Source organism: Piliocolobus tephrosceles, chromosome 9 (genome assembly GCF_002776525.5).
Source record: "Piliocolobus tephrosceles isolate RC106 chromosome 9, ASM277652v3, whole genome shotgun sequence".
Lineage (NCBI taxonomy): Eukaryota > Metazoa > Chordata > Mammalia > Primates > Cercopithecidae > Piliocolobus > Piliocolobus tephrosceles.
In genome coordinates this window covers 91,163,314-91,178,983 of record NC_045442.1, presented here as the reverse complement: position 1 = coordinate 91,178,983, position 15,670 = coordinate 91,163,314, and the positions used below count along the sequence as shown (strand labels likewise).

General features: G+C 40.1%; 1 pseudogene; it reads left to right on the top strand.

The window, feature by feature from the left end:
* Positions 1 to 3,704: 3,704 nt before the first annotated feature.
* LOC111523521 lies at positions 3,705 to 4,377 on the top strand (annotated as a pseudogene).
* The last annotated feature ends 11,293 nt before the right edge of the window (positions 4,378 to 15,670 follow it).

Sequence of the window (15,670 nt, the reverse complement as noted above, 5' to 3'; positions counted from 1 at the left end):
TTTTTTTTTTTTTTTTTTTTTTTTTTTTTTTTTTTTTTTTTTACCTTTTAGGTTCGGGAGATATGTACAGGTTTGTTATGTAGGTAAATTCACATCACAGGGGTTTGTTGTACAGATTATTTCATCACCCAGCTACTAAGCCTAGTACCCAATAGTTATTTTTTCTGATCCTCTCCCTCCTCCCACCCCACTCTCATGTAGGCCCAGTGTCTGCTGTTCCCCTTTGTGTCCATAAGTTCTCATCATTTAGCTCCCACTTATAAGTGAAACTGGGTGATTGCTGACCTGCATCTCTCTCTAGGGTGGACCTCCCAGGATATAAGCAAAAGACCCTTGACCACAACCACTACCAAGGTCCCCTTCTCTTCTGCCTCCAAGTTGGGGAGTAAACATAAGCCCTAAGATCACCCCAGAGCTGTAGTGGGAAGCCCAGGAGAGATAAAAACTGAGTAGTTTTAAACTAGAATATGCATGTGGCTTTTTAAAGATGTTTGCAATATTTTTGCTATTCTCCCCTTGAGATTTTGGGGTCTTTGCCCACCCTTACCAGATTGGACACTAGTGCTCACTTGTCATTACTTGTCATATAATGTCACTGACACATTACATGAAAGTGATGCTGTGTAACTTTCAAAGTTATGTTTAAAAAGGCCTGGTTCACTCAGGTCACTCATCTGTGTGCCCTTGACCACCAAGTCAAAGCTCTGAATGTCCTGAGACTGCTCTGCTACCTGGAAGCCCAGGGTACCTGGGAGGTCTCCTATAGGCCCTGCAGCCAAAGCCCCATGTCCTCTGCAGACATGTGAGTAAAGTCACTTCCAGATGATGCCAACCCTTTGCTGTGGATTCAACTCCAGCCAATGAGTCTTCTCTGCAGTCCCCAAACACCAATAAGCAGCAATGAGCCATCTTTTCTGTGCCTTCCTAGCCCTGTGAACCATGAACAAAATAAAGTGGTTGTTTTATGCGTTATTTGGTGCTGGTGGTTCTTTCTTAAAAAAAAAAAAAAATCACAGTAAAAGCACCAAGAATAATACACTTGTAGGACATTCACAAGGTACAAAACAACATACACTGAAATCTAGGTTTCCTTCTTTCCCTCTTCCACAGCCTATCAGGTTCTGCTTCTGGAAGTAACAATGGTTAAGTTTCTGCACATCTTTCCAGATTTGTTAATTAAACAATCCTATAGCACCTACACTGTGAGGAAACTTTTTAAAGACTTTACTTACATTTATTCATTTACTCTTCATTCACTGTGGACACTCAGGTGGCAGCAGGAAGGAAAGTATTTTGCTCAACCAAATGAAAGTCTGATCTGCTCTTTGAATGCTATTCCTTCAATCATATGGTTCTATTTTCTTGATATATTCCCAAATCTTTTTTATTTTCTCCCCTAATTGAGCATTCAGAGATGTAACGCTGTTTTTTAGTTTTTCTTCCGTTTCACCACTAAATCTTAAATTTCATATGAGACAGGCAGTGATGAAATTCCTGAGTCACTGGACATGTATATATGTTTGTGATGGTAACACACACACACACACACACACACACACATACACACACATTTTTCTATCTAGTTATTAACCATTAAAATTCTATACTCAGAGTGAGGAAATATTACACGTTCCTTCCCAAACCCTGTCAACTACCCCCTCAATTAAATAATCCCTGAAAAAATGGCAACATCCATATTAATGCAGTTTTTATCTCATCAATGACCCATTTGATAAAATAGTTCTAGAAACTTGTAATGAATCAGCAATGATGGAAATTTGTACTGAACCATTTTATATCTAAAAGGGTATCTACTTTGTTTTAGACATGACAACTCTGTCATGTTTATTTTAGAATTTTCCATTGCTGCGTGTTTAAAGGGCTTGTCAATTCCCTTCCCTTTCCTAATTTTCATGACCAGATCATAAGAATGTGTGTGATGAGGCTAACTGATGTGCCACAACACATATATAATCCTGGAATTTAGGGTTATCAGAAGTCTCCATTTAAAAGAATATTAATTATATGTTTTCAAACAGCCGGCTGGTGAATATATAGTGCTTCATTTTTCTTAATGTCTCAGTGAATAGCCAGCCTTTTATGTATACATTAATAGAGGATCTCTCAAAAAATTCAGAGATTCAGAAATAAATACATAAACTTAATTGCATAGGGAGAAAAAATAGGTACTATACATAAGTGATAAAAGAAGATTTTATATAATTACTTTTTAAAACTAAATTTATAATAATGCTTTTTAAACTAAATCTGGAACAAATTTTAAATTATTTAATCTAGAAATGTCCAGTGATTCAGGAACAGTAGAAATGGGTGGGGAACTCAAGCATGGAACTCCTTTTATTCTCAACATGTTAGCTTTTTCTCTCTTCACTCTGAAATGTTCACTATCAAATATATTTGAGAGACAGGTCCTTTTTCCTCATTTAACATTTATTTCATACACAGAGAATAATACTGTGGGTCTGGGATTCAGTTTTTGAAATGCAACATATAATCTAAGTGACCATTTACCCATGTCAAAGTAGCAGCAGTTGGACCCCATAATGTGGCATGTATTCCCTAGAAAATTCTACGGTGAGCTATCACTGTGATCATGTGATGAACCATATCTTGCCTTCCATTCTAATCATCACTCTGTGAGCTTCGAGATTCAAGTTTGACAGCATTTGTCAATTTCAAAATGTCATACAAAGAGTGCTCAAATATGGGAAATTTTGTGTACTGTTGCTGAGACATGTTTACTTTCATCTTCTGATTGTGGTTTCTTCAAATAAGCCAATTCACTTGTACTCAAAATGTCTTCCTCATTTTTTTGTTTCTCCCACTCCAATTTGTCTATGGATTTATGAGCATGTTTTATAGTATTATTACTGATTTGTACTTTTGATTCTTCCACCAAGCTTTTTGTCTTAAATATTTTCCTATTTTTAGAAAAATGTAGTGTTTCCCCACACCACTTTTGTACCCAATCTTTCATAGAATAGGTACAGAAAAAACACAACCACACTGCCTTCATCAGGTGAGGAGAATCTTGATACCAAATACAGTATGAGACATTCCATGAAAGGGAAATTATAGACCAAAGTCTTCTGAGTATAAATGTCAAAATCTGAAACCAAATATTAGAGTGTCCTAAATCTGGAGATTTTTAGGAAAAAAAACTGAAATTTCATGGTGGGAAACATAATTTTGCCTAGTTTAGAAGTTTTGAGGGGTTCTTTTAAAGAAAAATTTAAAAGATAAATAATATTAAGTGGATATAAAGAGTTACAAAATAAAAATATTATAAAAGGTCATAAAAATGTTTATGAAATTATTTTGCTGTCAAGACTGATTGGGATTAGATTTGTTTATAAGGTCTTATTAAAATTAGCCATAATATTAAAAATACATTAATATCCAACTAAATATAAAAAAAAAAATAAGCTTAAGATTTGTTCTCCATCAAACTTGGCAAAAAGAGTATGTATTCCCGTGTGCCAGAGTGCCAGGTCACCACATACTATTATGTTGGGTTTGCATATTTGATGATGTGTTGCTACCAGGATGCCATCTGGGTCTTCGCCAACATCCTCCTCTACATCCAGAGGACCAAGAGCATGTTCCAGAGGACCACATACAAGTATGAGATGATTAACAAGCAGAATGAACAGACGCATGTGCTACTGGCCATTGCTCTCACGATGTACCCCATAGGTATCGATGAGAGTATTCACCTCCAGCTGCAGGAGAAATATGGGGACAAGATGCTGCACATGCAGAAAGGTGACCCACAAGTCTGTGAAGAACTTTTCAGTTACTCCTGCCCCAAGTTCCTGTCACCTGTATTGCCCAACTACGATAATGTGCACCCTAACTACCACAAAGAGTCCTTCCTGCAGCAGTCAAAGGTATTTTCTGAAGTACAGCAGCAGGCCCAGCTTTCAACCATCCCCAGCTTCCTCAAGCTTTACACCACCATGCCTGTGGCCAAGCTGGCTGGCTTCCTGGACCTCACAGAGCAGGAGTTCAGGATCCAGCTTCCTGTCTTCAAACACAAGATGAAGAACATAGTGTGGACCAGCGGCATCACAAACCTGGATGGTGAATTTCAGTCAGCCTCAGAGGTTAACTTCTACATTGATAACGACATGATCCACATCGCAGACACCAAGGTCGCCAGGTGCTATGGGGATTTCTTCATCCATCAGAGCCACAAATTCGAGGAGCTTAATCGAACTCTGAAGAAGATGGGACAGAGACCCTGACAACATTTACACACACTATTCAGGAACCTGTTTTGATATATTATAGGCAGGAAGTGTTTTTGCTACCATGAAACCTTTACCTAGATCAGCCATCAGCCTGTCAACTCAGTTAACAAGTTAAGGACCAAAGTGTTTCAAGTGGATATAAGTAAAGGATCTTTGGAGCCAGGAAAAAAAAAAAAATTGTTCTCAATGAGATTACATGTGGTAATAATTTTTAATTCTCAAATCTGTTTCTTCTTGAAACTTCTGAGATTTATATCTCAGAAGTTCAACCTTTACTATATTTTTTTACACATTATTTACAGATCATACATCATTGCCCTCTGTTTCCTTTCCCCTTCAAAAGGTGTATCTTTTTACTTTACTACAATGGTAATTTTGTCCTTCATCTTTTCCATCAACTCTTTTAACTTTTCCCTCATATTCTATTTCTGCTGTTATAATACTGAAATATTGATCTGAAAGGTTAAAAAAAATTTCTCAGATGTAACATGATTTTATCCTCTTAACATTTTGATATGTCTGAATTGATGCATGTCGTCAGGAAACTTCCCATGCTGTTATCAGGTTGGTGCACAAGTAATTGTGGGTTTTGCCGTTACTTTCAATGGCAAAAACTGCAATTACTGGTGCACCAACCTAATACTAGGAGCCATATATCCACCTGCTCAAGGTGCTAGTTTTCATGTTTACATTCCTCTATAATACAGTGTTCACTCATGGCCTTGAATACATTGTGCTTGTATCTAATTAAATTCAAGTTTCCCTTTCATCAGGTTTGACTTCAAGTTATTTAAACAGACTTTATTTAGGCACTTCCCATTCTCAAGTGTGCCTCAGTCCAGGTTGCTCAGATAGTTGCTCAGATTAAGTCAGTGAGACAGTTGGGGTCACAAATTTAATTCATTAATCCACTAGAGAATCAGTCCAGATAGCCATATTTTCAGTTAATTTCAATTAGCTGCTCATGAAGGGTTGGCCAGTTGAATGGAAGTTGATTCTTGGCACAGCCATCAAGTGGCAATTGGTTTAAAATGTCTTGAGTTCTGAGCCAGCTTGGGGGCTGATATAGTTTGGATATGTGTCCCTGCCCAAATCTTATGGTGATTTGTAATCCCCATTATTGGAGATGACTGGGTGAGAGGTGACTGGATCATGGGAGTGTATGTCTCATAAATGGTTTAGCATCATCCCCTTGTTGCTGCTCTTGCAATAGTGAGATCTGGTTTAAAAGTGTGTGACACCTCCTCCTACCTTGCTCCTGCTCTGGTCATGTGATGTGCATGCTCCCACTTGGCCTTCTGTTATGATTCTAAGTTTCCTGAGGCCTCCCCAGAAACCACGCAGATGTCAGTATCATGCTTCCTGTAAAGATTTCAGAACCCTGAGCCAATTTAAATTACCCAGTCTGAGGAATTTGTTTTTTGGTTGTTGTTGTTTTGGGGGGGGTTGTTCGTTTGTTTTGAGACAGAGTCTCACTCTCTCGCCCAGGCTGGAGTGTAGTGGCGTGATCTCGGCTCACTGCAACCTCCTCCTCCTGTGTTCAAGCAATTCTCCTCCCTCAGCCTCCTGAGTAGCTGGGATTACAGGCGCATGCCACCACACCCAGCTAATTTTTGTATTTTTAGTAGAGACAGGGTTTCACCATGTTTGTCAAGCTGGTCTCGAACTTTTGACCTCGTGATCTGCCCACGTCGGCCTCCCAAAGTGCTGGGATTACAGGTGTGAGCCACTGCACCTGGCCAGTAATTTCTTTATAGCAGTGTGAGAATGACCTAATACAGAAAACTGGTACCAAGGAGTGGGGTGTTACTATAAAGGTACCTGAAAATGTGGAAGCAGCTTTGGAACTGGGTAATGGGCAGAGGTTGAAAGAGTCTGGAGAACTTGGAAGAAGACAGGAAGATGAGGGAAAGTTGAGAACTTCTTATAAACTGGTTACATGATTGTGACCAAAATGCTGATAGGGATATGGAAAGTGAAGTCCAGGCTGATGAGTTCTCAGATGGAAATGAGGAACTTATTGGAAACTAGAGCAAAAGTAACATATGTTATGCCTTAGCAAAGAGCTTGGCTGGATTGCATCCATGTCCTAGGGACCTATGGAAGTTTGAACTTGAGAGTGATATCATGGAGTATCTGGCAAAAAAAAAAAAAAAAAATTCTAAGCAGCAAAGTGTTCAAGAAGTGGCATGGGCCAGGCATGGTGGCTCACACCAGTAATCCTAGCACTTTGAGAGGCCAAGGCAGGCAGATCACTTGACCCCAGAAGTTCAAGACCAGCCTGGGAAACATGACAAAATCCCATCTCTAAAAATATTTAAAAAATAGCTGGCATGGTGGCATGTAGTCCCAGCTACTCAAGAGGCTGAGATGGGACAATTACCTAAGCCTGGGGAGTTGAGGGTGCAGTGAGCCATGATCATGCCATGGCACTTCAGCCTAGGTGACACAGTGAGACCTTGTCTCAAAAAAAAAAAAAAAAAAAAACTGGTGTGACTGCTTCTAACAGCCTATGCTTGGATGTGGAAGCAAAGAAATAAGTTGGAACTTCTATTTAAAAGGTAACCAGAACATAAAAGTTGGGAAAATTTGCATCCTGCAGCCTGGCCATCTGGTAGGAAAAAAAAAAAAAAAAGGCCTGTCTTCAGAAGAATTCAAGTGGGCTGCTGAGTAACCACATGCTAGAGAAATTTGTATAACTAAAAAGGAGGCAAGTGCTGATATCCTAGAAAATAAAAAGGCTTGAAGGCATTTTAGAGATCTCAGAGGCAGCCCATCCAAACACAGGATCAGAGGCCCAGGGAGGAATGGTTTTGAAGGCCAGGCCCAGGCCTGCAGTGCCCTGCACATCCTCAGGACACTGCTCCCTGCCTCTTGGCAACTCCATATTCAGTTGTGGCTTAAAGGGTCCCATGTGTAGCTGTGGCTGCTGCTCTGACAAGTGTAAGTCATAAGCCTTGGTGGCTTCCACATGGTGTTAAGTCTGCTGGTATATAGAATGCAAGCACCATCTACCTAGATTTCAGAGGATGTATGGAAAAGCTTGAGTGTCCAGGCAGAAGCCTGCTGTATGGGTGGAGCCCTCACAGAGACCCTCTACTAGGGTGGTGTAGAGGAAAAACGTGGGGTTGGAGCCCCCACACAGAGTCCATACTGGGGCATTTGCTAATGGAGCCACCATCCTCCAGACCCCAGAATGGTAGGTCTATTGGCAGTTTGCACCCTGCACATGGAAAAACTGCAAGCACTAAACTCCAGTCCATGAGCTTTGGGAGCTGAACCTTGCAAAGCCACATAGGCAGAGCTGCCCAACACTTTGGGAGCCCATTGCTTGCACCAATGCCCTGGATGTTGGACATGGAGTGAAAGGAGATTATTATGGAGCTTTAAGATTTAATGATTGCATTGCTGGGTTTTGAATATGCATGGAGCCTGTAACCCCTTTCTTTGTGCCTATTTATCCCTTTTGGAATGGGGTTTGTTACCAAATGCTTGTACTCCCATTGTATTTTGGAAGTAATTCTAAACTTGTTTTTTTATTTTACAGGTGGAAGAAATTTACCTTGTCTCAGATGAGACTTTGGACTTTGGACTTTTGAGATAATGCTTGAATGGGCTAAGACTTTGGGAGACTGTTGGGAAGACATAACTGTATTCTGAAATGTGAGAAGGACATGAGATTTGGGAGTGGCAAGGGGTGGAATAATATAGTTTGGATATGTGTCCCTTCCCAAATCTTATGTTGAATTGTCATCCCCAGTATTGGAGGTGGGGCCTGGTGCGAAGTGATTGGCTCATGGGGGTAGTTTTCTCATGAATGGTTTAGCCCCATCCCCTTGGTGCTGTCCTTGCAAAAGTGAGTTCTCATGAGATCTGGTTGCATAAACGTGTGGGGCATCTTGCTCTCACTCTCTCTTGCTCCTTCTCCTGCCATGTGGGATGCCTACTTCCCCTTCACATCCCACCATGATTGGAAGATTCTAGAAATCTCCCAAGAAGCACAGGCCACTATGCTTCCTTTACAGCCTGCAGAACCATGAGCCAATTAAACCTCTTTTCTTTATGAATTACCCAGTCTCAAATATTTCTTTATATCAATGCAAGGATGGACTAATACGGGGCCAAGCAGACCATGGTCCCTTAGGATGGTCAACTGATTTATATTGCAAGATGAGATCAGGGATTAAAACCTAGAGGTTGAAGGATTCGTTTATTATTATTGCTTCAGCTCTTCTTTTGACTTAGCCACCTCTTCCAGGGCATCAGCCTTCCTGAAGAAACTTTGGGGTAAGAGCAGTTGAGAAAGCAAGTGAAAATAGCTTTCAGGTTTCAGGGTATTATTTCAAGGTCTCAGGTCTTCAGAGACCTCAGTCCGCAGAAAACCAATTACCTTCTTGTGCCAGATCCATCACTCATCAGTGCTGTGATTCTGGGCAGACTTCAAATCTCTCCATTTCACTTTCCTGAACTCTCAAATATGGGTTGTAGCCCTTCCTTTGCCCATTCCTCCTGGCTAGTGTAAGCATCACAAGAAATAACAGATATTCTCCGTGAGCTGTAAAGCATCATACCCATGGAAAGAAAGAAGAAAATTCCATCCTCCACTCCCGTGGAGCCATCCATGTTTCTTCTCTGTATTCAACCACTACCAAGGTTCTGGTGTATTCTTGTAGACATATAATGATTGAACACTTTAGGGCACTTATGGATTGCCAGTCTTCTAAAGGCTTTACCTCCATTTCACCATTTTTAGCCCTATAACATAACATAGGCCATATTAACATTTCAATACCACAGAACAGGGAACTGAGGCACAGAGAGGTCTCTATAACTTTCTCAGGTTTGTGCATCTTCTAAGTAGGACTTGAACCCACACCTTTATGCAGCAGGCCCAGTGCTCTTGGTCACTCCAATATTTCTATATTGTCTCATCTCAATACAGGTGTTTGCCTACACCGTCAGTCTGTTGGTTATGAGTGCAACCCACACTGCAGGTTCTTGTTAAAATCCAACTGAGATTCAGGGGTTTTGCTATGCAGATGGTGAATAATGGGTCAAACATTTAAGCTGTAAATAAACAATTACTCATTTCTCTGTGACCTTGGGCAGGAATTTGTCAAAAGCTGTCTTTTTCATTGTACACTTCCCAGCATCTTGCCTCCAGGATATGACAGTAGATCTTGAGGGATCAAGACAATCTACTGTCCACACCAAGCTGAGGAAGAGAATAATCCACCACTGGCCTCATAACTGGGTGCACCCTGGAAAGCAGTCAACTGAAAGTACTGTGGAAATTAAATTGTTAACTTCATTCAAGCATAACAATTCTAGATTATTCAGTATCCCATATTTCAGACAACTCTAAAATTGCTATGCTATATTCTTTACTTCATGTGTGCAAATTTAAGTTTATTAAGTCAATCACTAGTGCTACAACTACAGAAGATACATTTACAACTTCAAAATTGTTTAATACCATAGAATATCTCAATGTAATATTTAGATATTTAGCTGCTTGTTAAACATTAGCTAAAATGAAATGCTTCCTGAACAATGCTGCCATATTTTTTAAATTAATGGACATTATGTGAAACTGTTTTGAATTAACATAAAAACTGAAGTAGTAGCACAGAAAGTTCTCATATACCCTTCCCCCAGCCATTCACAGACTACTCAGGGTTGCCATGGTTATGCTGGCCCTACAGGAGTGTAACAAACTGTAGGTGGTCTTCTTATCAGGAGAAAGTTACTGAAATCAGTCTGTTGTCCAATCAAAGCTGCAGTTATGGCTTGTGGAACAGAGGTTGGAGGTTAGTCAGTATCTGTTGGTGAGCTACAATTATTTGAATATTGCTTATCTTGAGGTCAGGGCTTGTTTAGCTACTAGAGAAAAATTAACTTGTGGCAGTTAGAACACAGTTTATTCTTTAAGTTTAGGGTGCATGACTTAACCCTTGCCTGTTGTGGCCTTTAGTCCTGTTTATAATTTGGTATCTCATTGCCACAAAGAGTCCATTATGTCAGTCTTTTTTTTTTTTTTTTTTTTGAGATGGAGTCTCGCTCTGTCACCCAGGCTGGAGTGCATGATCTTGGCTCACTGCAAGCTCTGCCTCCGGGTTCACGCCATTCTCCTGCCTCAGCCTCCCAAGTAGCTAGGACTGCAGGCACCCATACCATGCCCAGCTAAGTTTTTGTATTTTAGTAGAGATGGGGTTTCACCATGTTAGCCAGGATGGTCTTGATCTCCTGACCTCATGATCCACCCTCCTCAGCCTCCCAAAGTGCTGGAATTACAGGTGTGAGCCACCACACCCAGCTATGTCAGTCTTATTATCTCTATTTTCACACTAATGCTGGGCAGTTCTGTCTAAACCGTAAACATGAGGGGATACAAGGAGATGTGTCTGAACCTCCTCCCCAGAAACTCAGTTTTAAAGTTTTTCTAGGGTCTCTTTGACCAAGGTAGGGCCTGTTCAGTCAGTGAGGGGTTAGAATTTTATTTTTAGTTTACAATTCCCACAAAGGCAAAGGCTGCTGATAAACATCTGCTCTTGTGTTTCAAAGCAACACACACACTTTTTTTCTTTTTTTAGATGGAGTAAAAAGACAGGGCACCCAGAAAAGTCATGCAACATGGTGGTCCTACCACTACCTAGAGCCTCTCCTCCTCATTAAAGTGGCCTGTGGAGGGCTTAGCCCAGCAGGCTTAGAGCTTCTATAGAATGGGTATCTGCTCCCTGGGAGGATGTTCTAGGACATCCCTCATTTGCCTGCAGCAATTTTGGGGGTTGTTTTCAAAGCGCAAGTGTGGTCCCAGCTAAGAACAGCCTCATCAACACTCTCCTCAGATGTGTCGGTCTCCTTGATGGGCCAAAAGAAAGTGAGAAGCCACTGAGAACATATATACTTATTTGCCTTCCCTTTTTTATACTACCCATTCCACCATCACATTTCCTCTTCCTCTTTTTCTCCATCCTTCATACCCTCCATATCTTCTCCGAGATGGAGGACAAGAAGTCAGCAAGTTTGTGCCTCAGTGAGTTATTTCAAGGTACACACCACTCTCCCCTGAGGCTGATGAGATCTGCAATCATATTTTAAAAGCACTGTGAGGATTATATTATGCTGTGCACTTCATATAGGTCTGTTTTTCTCTTGATGACTTTAGAAACTCAGAAGGGGTACAGTGGTTAAGTCAAAAATCAAAGTTCCCCAAAACTAGCACAGAGGATACCTGTGGAAAAGATAAGACCTTTTCCTGCCATATTTATCTTTCAAGTTGATTTAGATTCGCAATGGCACAGTCCTCAATTCAAAGGGGAAGCTGGTGCTGAGGGAAATGCCTCTAAATTACAGTTTATAATGGAAACTGTCAGTTGGTAAGAGATGCCCACCTAATACCACCTCTACAAAAGGTATTGTATGTCTCCCATAATATACATTGTCAGATTTTTATCTCTAGATTTGATTGGAAAAGAAATAAACCAGGAAAGCAAAATTTCTGTATAAGAAAGAAGCATGGTCTTACATTGACAAAGTCTTCTTTATTTGGAGATGACTTGTCCAAAAGTTTCTGCAAAAGCTGGGAGGACACAAAGTGACTGTCAGTGCCCTGGAGGTTGGTGATTATGGATCACTCAGGGAACTGTGCTTAATATGGTGCATGGAGGTGGTGGGTTCACATGCATGGACTGAGTTGATGTAGGGCCATCCTGCTGGGTGGAGGAAGGATGGGAAATAGGAGGAGCAGGAAAGAAATGAGAAACCACCAGGAGCCAGGAAGGAGGACAGTTTTCCCCTAGAAACATCAGAGGAGACCTGGCCCTGCCTATGGATTTTGCGCTACTAGCTCTGAGAACTAAGACATTTCTGTTGTTTTAACCCACCCAATTTGTGGCCCATGTGATTTCAGGCCTAGGAAGCTGATAAACCAAGACAAATCAATAAACCCATATTTTGAATTTGCATGCATTTGTTTCATATATACTCCTAATATTTCCACAATTATTATTTTTCTGTTTATCTTTCTGTATTTTATATACCATTAGTGTCATTTTAATGGTTAATTTAAATAATTTCTCTGGTTGTGAAGACAATGTAAGTATATAATAACTTCATAATACTATATATATAGAGACATATTTTTTTTAGATGGAGTCTCACTGTGTAGCCCAAGCTGGAGTGCAGTGGCACAATCTCAGCTCACTGCAACAGCTGCCTCCAGGGCTCAAGTGATTCTCATGCCTCAGCCTCCCCAGTAGCTGGGACTACAGGCACACACCACCACGCCTGGCTAATTTTTTTTTTTTTTTTTTTTTTGAGACTTCATAATGAAATGAAGGCAGAAATAAAGATGTTCTTTGAAACCAATTAGAAGAAAGATACAACATACCAGAATCTCTGGGACACATTTAAGCACTGTGTAGAGGGAAATTTATAGCACTAAATGCCCACAAGAGAAAGCAGGAAAGATCTAAAATTGACATCCTAAAATCACAATTAAATGAACTAGAGGAGCAAGAGCAAACACATTCAAAAGCTAGCAGAAGGCAAGAAATAACTAAGATCAGAGCAGAACTGAAGGAGATAGAGACACAAAAATCCCTTCAAAAAAATCAATGAATCCAGGAGCTGGTTTTTTGAAAAGATCAACAAAATGGATAGATCGCTAGCAAGACTAACAAAGAAGAAAAGAGAGAAGAATCAAATAGATGCAATAAAAAATGATAAATGGGATATCACCACCGACCCCACAGAAATACAAACTACCATCAGAGAATACTATAAACACCTCTATGCAAATAAACTAGAAAACCTAGAAGAAATGGATAAATTCCTAGACACATACACTCTCCCAACACTAAACCAGGAAGTTGAATCACTGAATAGATCAGTAACAAGCTCTGAAATTGAGGCAGTAAGAGCCTACCAACCAAAAAAAGTCCAGGACCAGATAGATTCACAGCCGAATTATACCAGAAGTACAAGGAGGAGCTGATACCATTCCTTCTGAAACTATTCCAATCAATAGAAAAAGAGGGAATCCTCCCTCACTCATTTTATGAGGCCAACATCATCCTGATACCAAAGCCTGGCAGAGACACAACAAAAAAAGAGAATTTTACACCAATATCCCTGATGAATATTGATGCAAAAATCCTCAGTAAAACACTGGCAAACCAAATCCAGCAGCACATCAGAAAGCTTATACACCATGATGAAGTGGGCTTCATCCCTGGGATGTAAGGTTGGTTCAACATATGCAAATCAATAAACGTAATCCAGCATAAACAGAACCAAAGACAAAAACCACATGATTATCGCCATAGATGCAGAAAAGGCCTTTGACAAAATTCAACAGCACTTCATGCTAAAAATGCTCAATAAATTCGGTATTGATGGAACGTATCTCAAAATAATAAGAGCTATTTATGTCAAACCCACAGCCAATATCATACTGAATGGGCAAAAACTGGAAGCCTTCTCTTTGAAAACTGGCACAAGACAGGGATGCCCTCTCTCACCACTCCTATTCAACATAGTGTTGGAAGTTCTGGCAAGGGCAATCAGGCAAGAAAAAGATATAAAGGGTATTCAATTAGGAAAAGAGGAAGTCAAATTGTCTCTGTTTGCAGATGACATGATTGTCTATTTAGAAAACCGCATCATCTCAGCCAAAAATCTCCTTAAGCTGATTAAAAAAACTTCAGCAAAGTCTCAGGATACAAAAAATCAATGTGCAAAACTCACAAGCATTCTTGTACACCAGTAACAAAAAAACAGAGAGCCAAATCATGAATGAACTCCCATTCACAACTGCTTCTAAAGGAAGAAAATACGTAGCAATCCAACTTACAAGAGATGTGAAGGACCTCTTCAAGAACTACAAACCACCGATCAATGAAATAAAAGAAGACACCAACAAATGGAAGAACATACCATGCTCATGGATAGGAAGAATCAATATCGTTAAAATGGCCATACTGCCCAAGGTCATTTATAGATTCAATGCCATCCCCATTAAGCTACTAATGACTTTCTTCACCGAATTGGAAAAATCTACTTTAGTTCATATGGAACCAATAAAGACCCCGCATTGCCAAGACAATCCTAAATCAAAAGAACAAAGCTGGAGGTATCACACTACCTGACTTCAAACTATACTACAAGGCTACAGTAACCAAAACAGCATGGTACTGGTACCAAAACAGAGATATAGACCAATGGAACAGAACAGAGCCCTCAGAAAGAATACCACACATCTACAACCATCTGATCTTTGACAAACCTGACAAAAACAAGAAATGAGGAAAGGATTCCCTATTTAATAAATGGTGCTGGGAAAACTGGCTAGCCATAAGTAGAAAGCTGAAACTGGAGCTTTTCCTTTCACCTTATACGAAAATTAATTCAAGATGGATTAGAGACTTAAATGTTAGACCTAATACCATAAAAACCCTAGAAGAAAATCTAGGTAATACCATTCAGGACATAGACACGGGCAAGGACTTCATGTTTAAAACACCAATGCAATGGCAACAAACGCCAAAATTGACAAATGGGATCTAATTAAACTAAAGAGCTTCCGCACAGCAAAAGAAACTACCATCAGAGTGAACAGGTAGCCTACAGAATCGGAGAAAATTTTTGCAATCTATTCATCTGACAAAGGGCTAATATCCAGAACCTATGAAGAACTCAAACAAATTTACAAGAAAAAAACAAAAAATCCCATCAAAAAGTGGGCAAAAGACATGAACAGACACTTCTCAAAAGAAGACATTCATGCAGCCAACAGACACATGAAAAAATGCTCATCATCACTGGCCATCAGAGAAATGCAAATCAAAACCACAATGAGATTACCATCTCACACCAGTTAGAATGGCAATCATTAAAAAGTCAGGAAACAACAGATGCTGGAGAGGATGTGGAGAAATAGGAACACTTTTTCACTATTGATGGGACTGTAATCTAGTTCAACCATTGTGGAAGACAGTGTGGCAATTCCTCAAGGATCTAGAACTAGAAATACCAGTTGACCCAGCAGTTTCATTACTGGTATAAAGACACATGCACACGTATGTTTATTGTGGTACTATTCACAACAGCAAAGACTTGGGACCAACCCAAATGTCCATCAGTGACAGACTGGATTAAGAAAATGTGGCACATATACACCATGGAATACTATGCAGCCATAAAAAAGGATGAGTTTGTGTCCTTTGTAGGGACATGGATGCAGCTGGAAACCATCATTCTCAGCAAACTATCACAAGAACAGAAAACCAAACACCACATGTTCTCATTCATAGGTGGGAACTGAACAATGACATCACTTGGACTCGGGAAGGGGAATATCACATACCGGGGCCTATCATGGGGAGGGGGGAGGG